Raw genomic sequence first — 18,245 nt, forward strand, 5'->3', positions numbered from 1 at the left:
GGACCAGAGAAATTATCAATCTAATGTGAAAGAAAACAAAAGTTGACAAGAAATAATGTAAAAATCATTATTAAAAACATGTAAATATTAAATATAGGTTTAATTTTTTACTAAGGAGCAAATAAAAGATGGGAATAGAAGTTATGTGACCAAAAAGATATTTTGCTCTTATTCCTCCATCCTACTTCTTCCTCTCAAAAATACTAAGAAAGAAACACTTCTGGTTATATGTAAATTATACATTGATAAAACTGATATAAAATTACAAGGAAAGAACAGCATGTGAAAAGACTGACTAAAATCTGAAAAAGCTAACACAAGTAAAATATAGATGAAAAGAAAGGAAAGAAAATGGACAGCAATATCTCAGATGACAGAATGTCTTTTCAACTCCCTACCCAAGAAAGAAAAATGTTAAAGAAAATAGAAAGCTGTCTGTCTCAAGTAAGTAGTCAGAAAATTGAAGGGACAGAAATAGTTCAGCAAGGGTAATTTACTTTCCATTTTATCTTGGCACATGAAGGAAGTGGGTAGAAGATAAAGAGGGAGATCCCTATTGATGGCAAAATGATCTGGGAACTAGTGGATGTGCAGTCAAACTTCAGCTATATCTAGATCAATAAGGATGTATTAAAGTGACATTATCTATGGATTCACAGTAGCCACTGGCCAGATGAGGTGAAACTGACCTAGAAGGCAGAAAAATTGAGAGAAAGAGTATCAGCTGAATGGGAGTGATTCCCACTAATGCAGAGAGGAATTGGGAAATGATTCAAGACTGATTTCATAAGATCTTTTGGTTGTGTGTGGCCAGTAAAATAAATAAGGGCATAAATGAAAGCAAAAGGCTTGATTTCATGGCCCTCCAAAGCGATGATCAATCAAAGGAGAAAACTTTCCTTGTGACTGTAAGAAATCATTTAGCTTTCCCTGAAAGCATTCTTCAGAGGTCTCTATATCTTTAGTGCTACAAAAAAAGATAGAGTTGGTGGGAAGAGAGCCAACTACAGTAACTCTAAGCACTACTATTTGGCGAAAGTAAAAGTTTAATGGCATATTTCATCAGAGAGCAGTTCCACAAACATTTCTGACTACCTCAGTCCTTGAAGCAGAATTCCAAACTGAGATTTGCAATTGCCTGGACCAGGTCCCTCCACAACCCTATTTTGGAAAAGCTCTTCAAGAGTCTACTGATGAAGATATTATTAACTTCATGTGAGAAAGGTCCCACATGTGACAAAGAAATTTCTTCTAGTTATTCTTAGTTCATGAAAACAGAAAATGTAATTGTAATATGCCTAATTACAGCCTAGGCATGGCAACTCAGAATTAATTGTACTTGCTGTTGTTGTTCAGTCACTCGGTGTTGTCTGACTTTTGGTGACCCCATGGACTGCCACATGCCAGGCCTCCCTGGCCTTCACCATCTCCTAGAGTTTGCCCAAGTTCATGTTCATTGCATTGGTGATGTCCTCCAGCCATCTTGTCCTCTGACACCCTCTTCTCCTTCTGCCCTCGAGCTTCCCCAGCATCAGGGACTTTTCCAATGAGTCATCTGTTTGCATTAGGTGACCAAAATGCTGGAGCTTCAGCTTCAGCATGAGTCCTTCCAGTGAATATTCAGGGTAGATATCCCTTAAGATTGATGGTTTGATCTCCTTGCTATCCAAAGGACTTTCTCAGGAGTCTTCTCTAGCACCACTTCTTTATATGCACCACCACAATTTATAGCACCGCCTTATTTATGACTTTCTACCACATGCCAGTCACTGTTAGGGCCTTACCTAAGTAATCTAAGTGTCACTGCACTCTGAAGAAGAGCTTATTTGCCCCTTATTCCCCTGGAGTAGGAAATGGCTAAGCACTCCAGTATTCTTGCCTGGAAAATTCCATGGACAGAAGAGCCTAGTGGGCTACAGTCCATCAGGTCACAAAGATTCAGAAATGACTGAGCAACTGAGCACGAACTTTTTTTTTTTAAGAAGAAAGAAACTGAGGTTTAAGGGAATTGAAGCATGTGCCCCAGTGAAAAGCTGTTATTTAATCTTAGCTCTAGTGGATTCCAAAGGCATGTCCTTGTCATTTATCTACACTGCTCTTCAACGAAAGAGATTTCAGTAAGGACAGGACCTCTTTGCCCAAAACTCTATAAGCAAGTTGGTGTGTGTATGAGTATGTATATGTATATGTATACATCGATGTATGTGTATACATCGATATGTCCCACATAATGTGAGAGGAATGGACAAGTGCTATAGAAAATCAGAGAATTCTTAAAAACTAGTGGCTTTTTTAAAAAAAAGATTAACATCTGGGTTGAAAAATGAATATAGGGCATGTAGTGCCATTTGAAAAAGAGAAAAAAATGGAAAATAAACAATATACAATAATGTTAGAAGCCACCTCTTGAAAAATAAAACCAAATTCACCCAGTACCAATGTCATTTTCTTTGCTCTCAAATTACTAAGCTCTAAAATATGTTAAGAATAAGGTTGAGAAGTATGTAAAGGTAAGCCATTCATACTCTCCTGGGGAGAGTATAAATTACAATAACCTCCCGGGATAGAAATTGGGACAATTTGCCATTTTTCATATTCAGCAATGCTATTTAAAATGCTTATACTCCTTTTCCAAGTAGTTTCTCTTCTCTTTCTTTATGCAAAAGGAAATTGTAAGTACAAATATAAAGCTTTGACTAGAAAAATATCACAAAGTTGATTGAGAAGTAAAAAATTGGAACAAGACAGTGTCCAACAAAGCATATGAAGAACTTAAATATGTGGGATACTCTATAAATATAAGAGCGAGGTTTCTGAGAAATAACTAAGAAAATGAAGAAAAATTCACATTTAATTAAGTGAAAAGTGATGTATAAAATGTTATACATCTCCTAATCTCAACTTGTATTCACATATATGCATATATTATTAATTCATTAATGTAGACATATTAAAATGTTAGTAACTACAAGGAACAAAATGTTAACAAACTTTTCTCTCACTCTAAGATTATAGATATTGCTCATTTTGGATACCTTCTTCATTTCTCAAGAAGTTTAAAATATATGTGTGTATGAAAACATTAATTATTAAATTATTTTAATCTAATAATTACATTAAATGAGAATAGAATCAAGGGCACTGAGAGATAAAATATTCCAAGCAAAGTTTCATGGGTAAGATTTCATTTGGAGAACCAGATTGCTGGCTAAGACACATAAAAGATAGTGTATCAAAAAGAGATTCTAAATAGAAAACAGGATCAACAAATATAGACTATTATAAAGGATGCCTATGGAACTTAGAATAGATCAGCCATGAAGAGGATGGAAAGAGAGCACTGAATTTAGAATGTTACTAGAATTAGAATAAATGCAAGCTCTATATTAGAGGACAAGGGACCTTGGACAAGTAGCATTCAGGTGATTATCACCAATCAAGGAAAACTGTCCACTCCCTTATTCATTCACTCAATGATTTATCCATTTAGAAAATATCCTGATTAGTTACTATGCTCCAGGTCCTGTTTTATTTATTTACTTATTTTATTGAAGTATAGTTGATTTACGATATTGTATTAGTTGCAAGTGTACAACAATGTGATTCATTTATACATGCATACTTTTTTTTTCAGGTTATTTTCCCTTATAGGTTATTGCAAAATATTCAGTATAGTTCCCTGGGCTATACAGTAAATCCTTGTTGGTTATCTATTTTATATACAGTAGTGCATATATGTTAATCCCAATGTTCTAACTTATCCCTCCTCCATGACCTTTGGTAATCATAGGTTTGATTTCTGTCTGTGGGTCTATTTCTGTTTTGCATATAATTCATTTTGGTTTTTTGTATCATTGTTTTAGATTCTACATATAAATGGTATAATGTGATTTTGTCTTTGACTTACTTCACTTAGTATGATAATCTCTAGGTCCATCCATGTTGCTGCAAATGGCATCATTTTGTTCTTTCTTATGACTTTTTTATTCTTTGACTTTTTAATGTGCCATTATATAAATATACCACAACTTTATCTATTCATTTGTCAACGGACACTTAGGTAGTCACTATGTCTTTTCTGTTGTAAATAGTGCTGCAATGGGGTGCACGTATCTTTTTGAATTATGATTTTCCCTGTATGTATGTCCAGAAGTAGGATTGGTGAATTATATAGTAGCTCTATTTTTAGTTTTTTAAAGGAAGCTCCATACTTTCTCCATAGTGGCTTTACCAATTTACATTCCCACCAACAGTGTAGGAAGGTTCCTTTTTCTCCATACTCACTGCAACATTTTTTGTAGATTTTTTGATGATGGCCATTCTGACCAATGTGAGGTGATGCTTCATTGTAGTTTTGTTTTGCATTTCTCTAATAATTAGCTATGTTGAGCATTTTTTCACATGCCCTTTGATCATCTGTGTGTCTTTTTTGGAAAAATATCTATCTAGTTGCTAGAAAATATGAATGAATCAGACCAAGGTCTCTACTTGCTTAAGGAGTTTGCAGTGTAAGACATAAATAATCTTATAAATTTTATTATTTTTCTCTTCCTGAATTCCACCCCAAGTCTTAAAGAAACTCCAGGGTCCTGTTATGTCCAGTTGTAATTAAATAATCCATGTCTATGAAACTGTTCACTTGTTCAGTGACAGGGGACTTCAAACTTCCATCACGTAAATAAAGGAACTAGGCCCTGAATTTGTTACTCAGTGCATTTCAATCTCACGTATTGAGTCCTCACTATATCTTCTTGACTACCTCTTAGATACAATCTACTTCTCACTCGTCTCCCAAATAGATCACACCTTTATAACCTGAACTGTCTTTTCCCAGTCTCTACCTGACAAACTACTCATCTTTTACAGTCATATCATATGTTACCTTCTTAGATCAGTTGCTCAACCATAATCTTTCCCTTATTGATACTGCTCAACCACTTTGTTTATTGAACTTACTGGGCTTCCTGGTGGCTTAGGCAGTAAAAAATCCGCCTGCAATGCAGGAGACCTGGATTCGATTCCTGGGTTGGCAAGATTCCCTGGAGGAGGGCATGGCAACCCACTCCAGTATTCTTGCCTGGAGAATCCCCATGGACAGAGGAGCCTGGTGGGCTATAGTTTATGGGATCACAGAGAGTCAGACACAACTGAGCAACTAAGCACACCACATATTTGACTTTATCCTGAGAGCTCTGCAACCCCCTATATTCAAGGTATTACTCTATTATATGTCTTCCCAGGTGGCACTGGCAGTAAAGAATCCACCTGCCAATGCAGGAGATGCAAGAGATGCAGGTTCAATCCCTGGGTTGTGAAGATCCCCTGGAGTAGGAAATGGCACCCCACTCCAATATTATTGCCTGGGGAATCCCATGGACAGAGGAGCCTGAAGGGCTACAGGCCATGGGGTTGCAAAGCGTTGAACACAACTGAGCGTGTGCGCATCCACACACACACACACACACACACACACACACACACACTCTATTATATAATTCCTTCCATAAAGTACAATGAGGAATATATGAAAAATTTAAGTGACCCCATAAGATCTTTAATGAATCTATAAACACAGGGTTAAAGTAATTTATGATACTATTAAAATAAATTCTGGCTAGATAACCAGTGGAAAGAACTTCCATCAACTGACTGACTTACTCTTTATTCATTTATATTGTTAATAGAGGTGATTTTCAAACTAGGATCACAAACCATTAGTGGTTCATAAAGTCAATTTAGTGGGTCACAATCAGCCTTTTTTAAAAAGAAATCGAAAAAGACAAAAGATTAGGAAAACAGAAGAGTATATGACCTACAGTAAAAGAAAGTATTGTGTTATTGAAATTCTGGTTCGTTGTGTGTGTTTATTATATTGTGAAGAAAAGTTATTTTTATCATAGGTCATGGATAAAAAAATTTAGAAAGCACTTATGTATAAAATTTGTGTCACTTTCCTGTCGTACATTCACACCCATATGACATGTTACTTCTTAAATTATCCAGTATTCCTACACTCTGCAAAGACCAGAATTTTCTTAGACTGCTTACTTTCTCCTCTCATGGTCACAAACACTACAGTTGAAATTTCTTTTCAGATGTAAAATTTTTATTACTTAATGTGAGTTGTGCACATTAAGGCCATGATGAGATGTATTATAGATACTGAGATGTCAGCATTGCTCACCCACTAGATCAGTGATCTTATCCTCTTCTTAGCTGAAACCCAAAGGCTGACCAGTTCAATCTATGTGTAAGCAAAGTCATAAATTATCCTGGTTTGTGGATCTCTAGTGCTCGGAATAGTTGCAACTACAAACACTGAATTTTCCAAGATTTCCCATGAAATATGCCAAATTATACTACGTCTGCATGGGCTGGCAATTGAACCCATTTAGGGTAAGGAACAATGTCTTTTTTAATAGTTGTATTCCTCACCATGACCAGCATTGACTCCAAATAAATGCTTGGTATTTATTGACTGAAGTTCACTTGAGGGGAACACTAACTGAAAAACAGAGGTAAGAAATACCTTTTTTGTACATTCACAACTAGAGAATCTAGACACCATGAGTGTTTGAAGCATTTTTTAAATTACCATTAGCAATTTCTTGATAGGCAATATCTAAAAATAAATGAAACTGATGTGGAAAAGCTAAAATTAGAAAGGGGATTAGTATAGTTTCCAAGTATTTAAAGCAAGCAAGCATTTTTCTCATTAGAAAAATAGCAGAATCAGAAAATGGAAACAGTAAACTGGTTAGCTTCACTCACCTAAAACAAGGTAAAATGTATAAGCAGCAAGTTCAGTTCAGTTTAGTCACTCAGTTGTGTCCAACTCTTTGCGACCCCTTGGACTGCAGCACGCCAGACTTCCCTGTCATTCACCAACTCCAGAGCCTGCTCAAACTCATATCCATTGAGTTAGTGATGCCATCCAACCATCTCATCCTCTGTCATCCTCTTCTCCTCTTGCCTTCAATCTTTCCCAGCATCAGGGTCTTTTCCAATGTTAGTTCTTCACATCAGGTGGCCAAAGTATTGGAGTTTCAGCATCAGTCCTTCCAATGAACATTTAGGACTGATTTCCTTTAGGACTGACCAGTTTGATCTCCTTGCAGTCCAAGTGACTCTCAAGAGTCTTCTCCAGCACCACAGTTCAAAAGCATCAGTTCTTCCGCACTCAGCTTTCTTTATAGTCCAACTCTCACATTCATATGTAACTACTGGAAAAACCATAGCTTTGACTATATGGACCTTTGTCAGCAAAGTAATTCTGCTTCTTCTGGGTCAGTTTTCCAAAGGCCCATTCATTACAGTTTAAGGTCTCCCCTCTGCCCCCACCCTACTCTGTTTTAATGGGTTGAAGTCTTGTCACTAATCCAGGAAAAAAATTTAAAGGAGTGTATTTTAATGTATAGAGTCTGTTCTTAAAGAGTGAGTGAGCTTTAGAAACAGTCTCTGTGCTGTGCTCAGTTGCGTCTGCCTCTTTTGCAACCCTATGGATTGTAGCCCACTGGGCTCCATTGTCAATAGGATTCTCCAGGCAAGAATACTGGAATGGTTTGTTATTTCCTTTTCCAGGGGATATTCCCAACCCAGAGATCTAATCCCAGTCTCCTGCGTTGGCAGGCAGATTCTTTACCACTGAACCACCTGGGAAGTCCAGAATCAGCCTCTAGTTGTCTAATTGCCTAGGACTTAGAATGAGTTTCTGAGAAGGGAGGCTGGCAGAGGATAGTTGCATCATGTTTGCCAGGCACCAAGGGAAGAGCTTCTTTGAATAACCAGCTCACCTACAGCACAAGACTTCCTAAAGGGAAATTAAACCTGTTTCAAGCACTTTTGTAAATGCCTCACCTGAATCTTTCCTGAAACTTTTCAAAGCCAGAGAAGCAAAGTAGCAGGTTAGAAAACTCAAATATTTAAAGAGTTTAGGCAGATAAATGGTTATCTGCCATTTAGGTTGAGTATAAATGGAATCATTTGTGATTATTCACCTCATTACTATTATATAATTTCTGTGTGCTTTTATTTGCTCAAAATATACTTAAGATATCATTAGCCAAAAGCATTTTTAGCTTTCTAAGTAATCATGCCAAGATAAGAACCAACTTGTCGAGAAAGAGAAAGTTTTTCTCAAGAAAACTCAAGTTGAATCATTTCAGGAAATAGATGCAAAATTTTTTAATTAAAAATAATTTCATGATTGGACAATTATGCAAGTATAGACAGGACTGAAGTAAGCAATTAGAGATATAAGACAGCCAGAGAACTCCAATAGTGGGAATCCATTATCACCCCTAGGTTTGAAGGAGAAGTAGGGGAGAAAGTGTTACCCAGAAGAGTTGGTGCCACGGAGGAGTGGCTGGCTGGTAGATGCAAGGCTGCAGGGAAGCGTAGTCACTGCCAGCATTGCAACAAAGCAGAAGGCAGACAAGGAAGGAATAAATGTTCCACCTTCTCTCTCCTCTGACTCTCCAATCTCCTATTAGTGTCTCCCACCAGTCCAAATAAACCAGAGCTCAGAGGGCAAGAGCCTGGGTCATACAATGCAAATAGGTCAGCCTTCCTGGGACAAAGAGCAGAGAAAAGGAGGGCAAGATATAGCTGGTAGAGACAATCTGAGAATGACCACTAAACTCATCAGTATTCTTTTTGTCTTTAACCTCTGCAAGAATTAGGTTGATCCAAATGACCTCTGTTCCCTCAATAAGGGAACAAAGTATTTTGTCAAGTAAAGATAAACCTGTTAAATCTACTATTCTGATGGGCTTGAGAATTTGGTTTATTTAAACAGCTTATTTGAGTGCTTTATTTCAAAGAGTTTACTGGTGGTTTGCTAGTTACTTTTTTGGTGTTCCCATAGATACTGCCACCCCCTTACATTTTTAAAGATACTATAAGGTTTAAAGTTCAGTCTTCCAGAGATCTAGCCCGGCTCCAGGGCATTTCTCCTGAAGATGCATATTACTCTGGTAATAGAATCCAGGAGATAAAAGTCCCCTAGACCACTGCAGCACATTTTATCAGTAGGGTAAATGACTCTCCCATTTCCTATTGCTTGAATGAGCAGCCAGATTCATGAGAGCACATTATGCCCTTCCCCGTGGCACAGGTATGCTACTAAAAAAATGAAAGAAAGACTGACATGAAAAATGCAAGGTACTTAAGCAAGCAGGACCACTATTGCTCTCTAAAAGATAGATGACTGCAGTGAACATGATGTCTAGAACTGTAGTTGTCCCAAATTAAAGTGGAACATAAAAAATAAGGAAAGAATCTAATTTCCATTTAAAGTTGATACCAGCAGTAATTGTACAATATTCTTTGTCACACCTTGAGGTGATAGACCTGCAGTGCTATGGAGCTGTGGTAATTCAAAGGTAGCCAGGGGCAAGAGAAATATAGAACTCACATCTGCCAAAATAGATCTGAATGTAGAGTTGGCTAGAGAAATGTGGCAGGAGAAATGGCAGGATGCAGTTATGAAGGAGTTACCGATTTCAGCTAATAACGTCTGCCTGCCTAATAAGAAATGAGGAGGGAAGGGGGATTTTCTTGAGTTTTCTTCTGAGAAGAGTTGTGGGAGGATCAAAGTTGGGCAATGATTCTTCAATCCTTTTTGACTCTTGTGAAGTCAGGAAACTACTTTGCCATTTAAATTTAAAAGAAAAATTGTGTCCTAGTTGTATTCTCTCTAAGAAGAAAAATTTAACTTTGTCTTACTAACTAAGCTAATCCTAGGTTTTTCTGTGAAATCATGATAATGACTGAAATGGGAATTTTGTTCCCAGAGATGTGGACAGAGCACTGGACTAGTAGTAAGGAGACCCATTGCTTATCTTGGTCTTTGTGATTATAAGCTGGGCATCAGGCATCAGACACAACAAGAGGATCCTTCAGCCTGGAAAGATCTCAGTCAAGAAGAGGAGCTGAATGGATCCTCATATCAAACTCCTCTTGAGAAATGAATCATCATCCATGTGACAGAATTCAAAATGTTGCCCTTGTTTCTGACCATCACATTTGCCTACATAGACATTTCTGAATCTCCATTTCATTGTCCTACTGACAATCCCCTGACTACATTCCTCTGACTTCACATCCATTCAGTGGTTTGAATTTAGCATTCTTACAGATGTGTTATTTGGGCAACTCATATTATCTCTGGGAGATATAATGATGCCACTTATATGGGAAGTTGTACTATAAATATTAGGCTGTTTAATTGCATCATTATGTCCTTGCTCATCTGGGGCTCCTTCAGAAAGCTTGTAGTGTCCCCAGTGAAGGGCATATACTTGGATCAAAACACCATGAAACTTATTATCTGCTCTTCTTATGGTTGCATCTACTAATAGCATCTTATAGTTCACAGATCTAATAGATAAGAACAGGGTTTGACATAAAGTAGATATGGATTCAAACTTCTAGTCTGCCATTTACCAGCTGTGTGAACTTCATTAAGTTGTTTAATGTCTATTGGACTCAGATTGTCATATATGAAATGGAGGCATAGCAATCCCTGATACGGTTATTGAGAGATTAAAGAACAAATTGATGCTGTACATTACATAAGCCCTCAGATCTAGTGAACTCAGAGCAGATGGTAGCTATTCCTGTTCTTTGCCTGATGGTCAGGTGTGATGTATCTGTTGGGCCACTGAGGAACCACCCTGGGAGCTAGGGATCCTTTAACACCCTGTGGCATGTTACTGAGGTCTTCTCTGTGTATCCACCTTTCCTCACTCTCTGCTTGAGAAGTTGTGTTCTAAAGGTCAGGGTAGAAAACATTCTCGCCGTGCATTCTCTTCTCTTGTTGCAGGTAATTTCCTCTGTCCATGTGCCATTAATGATTTGATTATCAGTGCTGGTGGCCAATCATGGGACCTAATCATGGCACCGAATCACCTTCATCTCTCTCCCAACAGGCCAGATGGTATCTGGACACTCATTGGTAATAAATAAGGAAAGATTTTTTTAAATTTTTAAGTCTTCTCTAATCAACTTGGATAGTTACCTAAAAAATAATAATAATTCTGAATCCTCTCTATAACCTGTATGGAAAACCCTAAGATCTGAAGAAGAGAGCTGCTAATTAGCTATTTTCATTTTACCTAAAAAGAACAGGACCAAAGGCATTCAGTCAGGAAACTCAAGTCACATCTTCAAAAGCAAGTTGGATGAAGTAAGGCCAGTGTTCAAGGGCTGCTGCAAAGAAGCAGGGACTGAAGGAAATGTTAATGTGCACAATGGGCCAATGCAAAGGATTCAAAGTCATCCTAAATTTAGGGGAAAAAAGAGGGGAAGCTGTTTGTTTCCTGTAAGTGAAGATCTCAACTCATCGATCATGCTGATCTATACAATATAGATAGGAATCCAACAAAGTCAAAGAATATAATGAGGATGTTATATTGTTTTTGGTGAAAGGAATCTGACTTGCACTTCATACCATGTAACCTGCAGAAATGTCAACATTTCATTAGATGTGTTCAGTCTCTTTCAGTTGGGGGGGTGGCAAAAAATCTTCCTGTTGCTCCATGAGAGGCTAAAGGAACTGTTATGGATCCCTCTATAAGCAGAGCCCTAGATCTTGATAGATGTCTTGCAGAGTGTTAGATGTACCTACTGGAAAATGCTCTTGCATTAAATGTGGACATCGATAAAGCAAAGGATAACAGATTCCTTTTAGGCACAGAAAAAACTGCTAAGGGCTGAAAAGTTAAGGGTTTATTAGATTTTGTCTTCCTCAAATCAGAACTGTATCATCCTTATGAAAATGTTAGCAATGTGTCTGAAGAAAGGGAAACAAAGGGATCTTTTTTTATTTAATAACCTTGCTGTATAGAGAAAATTCCCTTGTGAAAACTGCAGAATTCCTCACATGCGTTTCAAAGTTTATATATCACAGAATTTGAAATTCTGGGACTTCAAAAATAAAAATGACTAAGTTATGAGGCCTTACCATGTCTGTAAAATAAGATGAGGATTTTACTGTAATTTAGATTTCATAAATCTTAAAACTACTAATTAAAGTAATTGTATAGGGAGATCTGTCATTTTTTGCCTCTCTATCACCAATCCCTGTTTATTTCAGTAACAAAACCTTCGTTTTTCATGAAACCACTACTATCTACTTATTTCCAGTTCCTAACTGGTAGGAATATTGCCTCCAGGCCACACGTAGCCACCACATGGTTAAGAACTTGCTGAAACTGAAGGAAATGCAGAGCAAAGCAAACCAAAGAGATGAGGAGAGAAGCTATGATGTTGCTTGAGTCCCTAAACCCAACCAGGTCTGAAGTGGGATACCCTGGACTCTTCCATTGCAGGGGCACAATAAATGTTCTTTATTTATTTATTTATTTATTTTTGCTCAAACTAGACTGAGTTGAGGTTTGTCACTTGAAACCAGAAAGAGTCCTGGCTAACACAGGAATGCAATTTTCATACTTTAGAGTTGGATATGACACTTAGTAAAGAATGTTTGGTCATGTGGAAATTAATCCTGATTTTTAGATCAGTATCACTTTTCTTCAGAGGCAGAGGCAAAAGGAAGTGGGGAGAGAAATGTTGCTAATGAGCTAGTGATGATTAAGAAGAAGACATTTGGAAGAACCCAGTCCTTTTACAGCATGAGAAGGGCTCTAGGAATTACATTAGACCCAGAAGAAAGATAACTTTGAAAAATTTTATTGCTAATAAAATCCTGCTTAATTTCCATAGGCAAAACTGAAAAAAAACTTTGCTGGCAGAAATAAAACCTGCATGAAGAAAAAAAATTAAAAGATATTTATGCATTTCTTAATGGTACCATTAAGTCCCCTAGTACTTATGGGAAGGCAGTAATTTACTGGGATCTTAAAAAAAGGTGCAGTATATCTGATTAAAGGTCATGCAAACACTAAAATGTTTCTCCAAAAATCTGAGACAGAAAAATAAGGATGACCAGCTCTTCTCAGAATCTTTCAAGTATACTTACATTATAAGCTTATTAATGACTTCGGTGGTTCAAGTTTTCCCTTAAGCACATGTGGGAAGTATATAGCAAGGTGGCAAAAGCTGAGCAATGTTATTTTTGACATTCATCATGGCTTTATGGGCTGTCAAAAAGGGTTCTTCCAGCAGAAGCACAAATAACAGCACACTTCCCACTTTTTGCGTTAGGTAGTATGGAAAACAGTGATGGCTCTGGAGCTTGTCACGAGCTGATCCTGTCTAACCCTCCACTGGCTACTATACCACTAGATGAGGTTCTCTCACTCGAAACCCTGGCTGTTACTGAATTGCATGCAGTTTCTCAAAAGTTCGTTGCTGGCTCTTACTTCCAGATTTCCCTTTCTTTTCAGAGAAAATGCTTCCTACTATACCTGCTCCCCCACCAAACACACTGCTTTTTCACCTGGATAGCCTCAGTATTTCTTTCCCCTGGGAAGCCTTTCTTGACTCTTCTGAATTAGATTAAGGGTCCTCACTAGCTTCAAAGGAATTCTGTATTCTGATCCCACTTGTCTCTGACCTCACATGCTGGATGGACATGAGCTTGGACTAATTGTATCATAATCATGGATGTCAGTTGTGTTCCACTAGAACACAGACTCTCTGATAAACAAAAGCCCTGATTTGTAGTGCTTGCTGATTTCCCTGATGTAACTAGTCCCACTAATTTAAAGCTATAAAGGACTTAAGGATCAGGGAAGAAATTCCTGACATTCTGAATACTGCTCCTATGGGCTGGAACAAGAGAGCTCTGGCATACTACTGACCTGAATTCAGTGCCAAGCAATCCAATTTTCAGTTCACTTAAATTTTGTTCTTTTTATCCTTCCTTCTTTGAGCCTATTGACTATTTGTTCTTTGCCATCTCCTATAAAAATGACTAAGAGCCATTCATAGGATTTTATGGATGTGGAGAAGACAGACACAAAACACTGGACCTACACTGGATTGTATACTAGATGTAAACTGGTGTATGCTGGAGTGTTCACTGGATGTATACTGGAATGTACACTGGACAGTACTCTGGACTGTACTTGAGACAGACCACTGGACATGGGATGTACATGGGATGTACAGTGGATGGTACCCTGGACTGCACATGAGCTGTACACAGGATGTACACTAGATGGTACCCTGGACTGTATGCTACACTGTACACTGGGATATGCCCTTGGTATGCACGTCAGATGTTACCTGATGTACCCAGATTTGCCCCAAATGTGTCCATATGTGCACTTGGACTGTATGCCAGATGTGTTCCAGATGTTCCAGCTGTGCTCCAGCTGTGTTCCAACTGTGCTCCTGGGCCACACACCAAATGTACTCCAGCTGTGTCCAGCTGTGTGCAGAAGTGTCCAGATTTGTCCAGGTGTGCACTGAACTGTGTACTATACTGTGCACTGGACTGTATACTATACTGTACCTTGGACTGTACACTGTATTGTACACTGGACTGCAGACTGGACTGTACCCTATATAGTGCACTGGGCTGTAAAGAAACTGAAACAAGCACCAGCATGTTTTCTGGTACATCATGGACACATTCTTTGAACATATATATGCAAAATACCAAGCTCTAATGATTTCAGAATTTAGTTTCTTATGATTTTTCCTTGAGGTCCATGTAGATGCAGTCCATTTTCAATTTCAAGATGCCAAAAAAGTTTAAAGGTCAACTTGCTTACATTTTATTACAATGAAAGAGTGATTGATTCTAAATTGTATAATGTAATAGCCCCAAAACAAAAAACAAAAACCCCACAACTGAACTTAGAATAAATGTATGTTTTTCTACCCATAACTAATGTTTTCCTACAAGAAAGTTTGGGAATAAATACTTGTAAAGAAATTACCATAATAGAGTTCAGTAAACGTTAAAAAAAGAAATAATTGACAATTTTGAGGTGTATAGCATAATTGTTTGGTTTACATATATTGTGAAATGATTAACATAATAGGTTCAGCTAACATCCATCTTTTTATATAGATATAATAAAAAGAAAGGAAAAAAGTCTCCTTGTGATGAGAAGTAATAAGATTTGCTCCATTAAAATTTTCCTCTATATTGTATATCAATGTTAACTATAGTCATGATGTTGTACATCACATCCCTAGTACTTATTTAACTTGTAAATGGAAGTTTGTACGTTTTGACCATCTCTATCTGGGGTCCACTTTCACCTCCATCCACCTCTGGTAATCACAAGTCTGATTTCTTTTTCTATGAGTATGGATTGGTCTTCTATTCTTAGATAGTGCATATAGGTTACATGATACATTATTTGCCTTTCTCCGTCTGACTTATTTCGCTTAATGTGATGCCTTCAAGTTTCATCCATCATGAAAATAGTATGATTTCCTCATTTTTAGAGTTGAGTCATAATCCGTTGTGTGTAAACACATACACACATAAACATACACACACACACATATATACATACATCACCATTTCTTCAACCATTTCTGCCAGTGGAGACAGGTTGTTTCCATGTCTTTGGTATTGTAAGTAATGCTGCTATGAACATGAATAGGTAGATATATTTTGAAGTTAGCACTTTGTTTCCTGTGGTTATATTCCAAGTGTAAAACTGCTGGATTATGCAACAGTTCTATTGTTAATTTTTTGTGGAAACTTCATACTATTTTCCACAGTGGCTGTACCAATTTACAATCCCCCTAACAGTGCAAAAATTTTCCGATTGCTTCACACCCAAGCCAGAATTTGTCTTTTATCGTTTTGATGATGCCTATTCTAACAGGTATGAGGTGATATTTCATTGTGGTTTTAATTTGCATTTCCTAATGACTAGTGATGTTGAACATCTTTTTATATATCTGTTAGCTTTTCATACATCTTCTTTGGAGAAATGTCTATTCAGGTCCTTTGCCCATTTTTTAATTGCATTATTTCATTTTTTGCTATTGAATTGTATGAATTCTTTATATATTTTAGATATTAATCCCTTAAAAGATACATAGTTTGTAAATATTGTTTCACATTCCATATCTTGTCCTTTTAAATTTATTGATGGTTTCTTTTGCTTCAAACAAGCTTTCAGTTTCATATAGTGCCACATATTTGTTACTATTTTTTACTTGTGCTTTTAGGTATATTGAAAAAACTCATTACCAAGACCTATATTAAGGAGTTTTATTTCTGTGTTTTCTTCTAGGAGTTTCATGTTTTCAGATCTTCCAGTTAAGTCTTTAATTCATTTTAAGTTCTGTGGGTAGTATAATACAGGAGCCTACTTTCATTCTTTTACATGTGAATATCCAATTATTCCAGAGCCATTTATTGAAGAGACTGTCTTTTCTCTATTGAGTATCTTGGCTCCTTTGTCAAATATTTGTTGACAGCATATGCTTGGGTTTATCTCTGGGCCAGTACCATACTGCTTCAATGACTATAGCTTTGTAGTGTAGCTTGAACTCAGGAAGTATGATGCCTCCTGCTTTGTTGTTCTTTCTCAGGATTGCTTTAGCTATTCAGGGTGTTTTGCATTCAGTTGCTCAGTCAGTCATGTCTGACTCTTTTGCAACTCTAAGGACTGTAGCCTGCCAGGCTCCTTCTGTCCATGAGATTTTTCCAGGCAAGAAAACCAAAGTAGGTTGCCATTTCCTCCTCCAGGGAATCTTCCCAACCCCAGGGTCAAACCCAAATCTCCTGCAACTTTGTGGTTCCATACAAAGTTTAGGAGTGCTTTTTTTTTTTTTATAAATTTATTTATTTTAGTTGGGGGCTAATTACTTTACAATATTGTAATAGTTTTTGCCATACATTGACATGAATCAGCCATGGGTTTACATGTGTTCCCCTTCCTGGACCCCCCACCCACCTCCCTCCCCATCCCATCCTTCTGGATCATCCCATTGCCCCGGCCCTGAGCCCTTGTCACATGCATCGAATATGGAATGGTGTTCTGTTTCACATATGATAGTATACATGTTTCAATGCTATTCTCCCAGAACGTCCCACCCTCACCTTCTCCCTCAGAGTCCATAAAATTGTTCCATGCATCTGTGTCTCTTATTCTGTCTCGCATATAGGGTTATCGTTACCATCTTTCAAATTCCATATATATGCATTAGTATACTCTATTGTTTTTCTTTCTGGCTTACTTCACTCTGTATAATGGGCTCCAGTTTCATCCATCTCAGTAGAACAGATTCAAATGTATTTTTTTTAATGGCTGAGTAATATTCCATTGTGTATATGTACCACGGCTTCCTTATCCATTCGTCTGCTGATGGACATCTAGGTTGCTTCCATGTCCTGGCTATTGTAAACAGTGCTGCGATGAACATTGGGGTACACGCGTCTCTTTCAATTCTGGTTTCCTCGGTGTGTATGCCCAGCAGTGGGATTGCTGGGTCATATGGCAGTTCTATTCCCAGTTTTTTAAGGAATCTCCACACTGTTCTCCATAGTGGCTGTACTAGTTTGCATTCCCACCAACAGTGTAAGAGGGTTCCCTTTTCTCCACACCCTCTCCAGCATTTATTGCTTGTAGACTTTTGGATAGCAGCCATTCTGACTGGTGTGAAATGATACCTCATTGTGGTTTTGATTTGCATTTCTCTAATAATGAGTGATGTTGAGCATCTTTTCATGTGTTTGTTAGCCATCTGTATGTCTTCTTTGGAGAAATGTCTGTTTAGTTCTTTGGCCCATTTTTTGATTGGGTCGTTGATTTTTCGGGAATTCAGCTGCAGAAGTTGCTTGTATATTTCTGATATTAATTGTTTGTCTGTTGCTTCATTTGCTATTATTTTCTCCCATTCTGAAGGCTGTCTTTTCACCTTGTTTATAGTTTCCTTTGTTGTGCAAAAGCTTTTAATTTTAATTAGGTCCCATTTGTTTATTTTTGCTTTTATTTCCAATATTCTGGGAGGTGGGTCATGGAGGATCCTGCTGTGATTTATGTCGGAGAGTGTTTTGCCTATGTTTTCCTCTAGGAGTTTTATTGTTTCTGGTCTTACGTTTAGATCTTTAATCCATTTTGAGTTTATTTTTGTGTACGGTGTTAGGAAGTGTTCTAGTTTCATTCTTTTACAAGTGGTTGACCAGTTTTCCCAGCACCACTTGTTAAAGAGATTGTCTTTTCTCCATTGTATATTCTTTCCTCCTTTGTCGAAGATAAGGTGTCCATATGTGCGTGGGTTTATCTCTGGGCTTTCTATTTTGTTCCATTGATCTATATTTCTATCTTTGTGCCAGTACCATACTGTCTTGATGACTGTGG

General features: G+C 37.5%; 1 protein-coding gene across 7 annotated transcripts in view; it reads left to right on the forward strand.

The window, feature by feature from the left end:
- LOC145511529 (uncharacterized) overlaps nt 1-18,245 on the forward strand; it is a 636,615-nt gene that overhangs the window by 526,542 nt on the left and 91,828 nt on the right. The window lies entirely within an intron of this gene.

The sequence above is a fragment of the Giraffa tippelskirchi genome, chromosome 6 (assembly GCF_054371585.1).
Source record: "Giraffa tippelskirchi isolate mGirTip1 chromosome 6, T2T-mGirTip1v1.2.pri, whole genome shotgun sequence".
Lineage (NCBI taxonomy): Eukaryota > Metazoa > Chordata > Mammalia > Artiodactyla > Giraffidae > Giraffa > Giraffa tippelskirchi.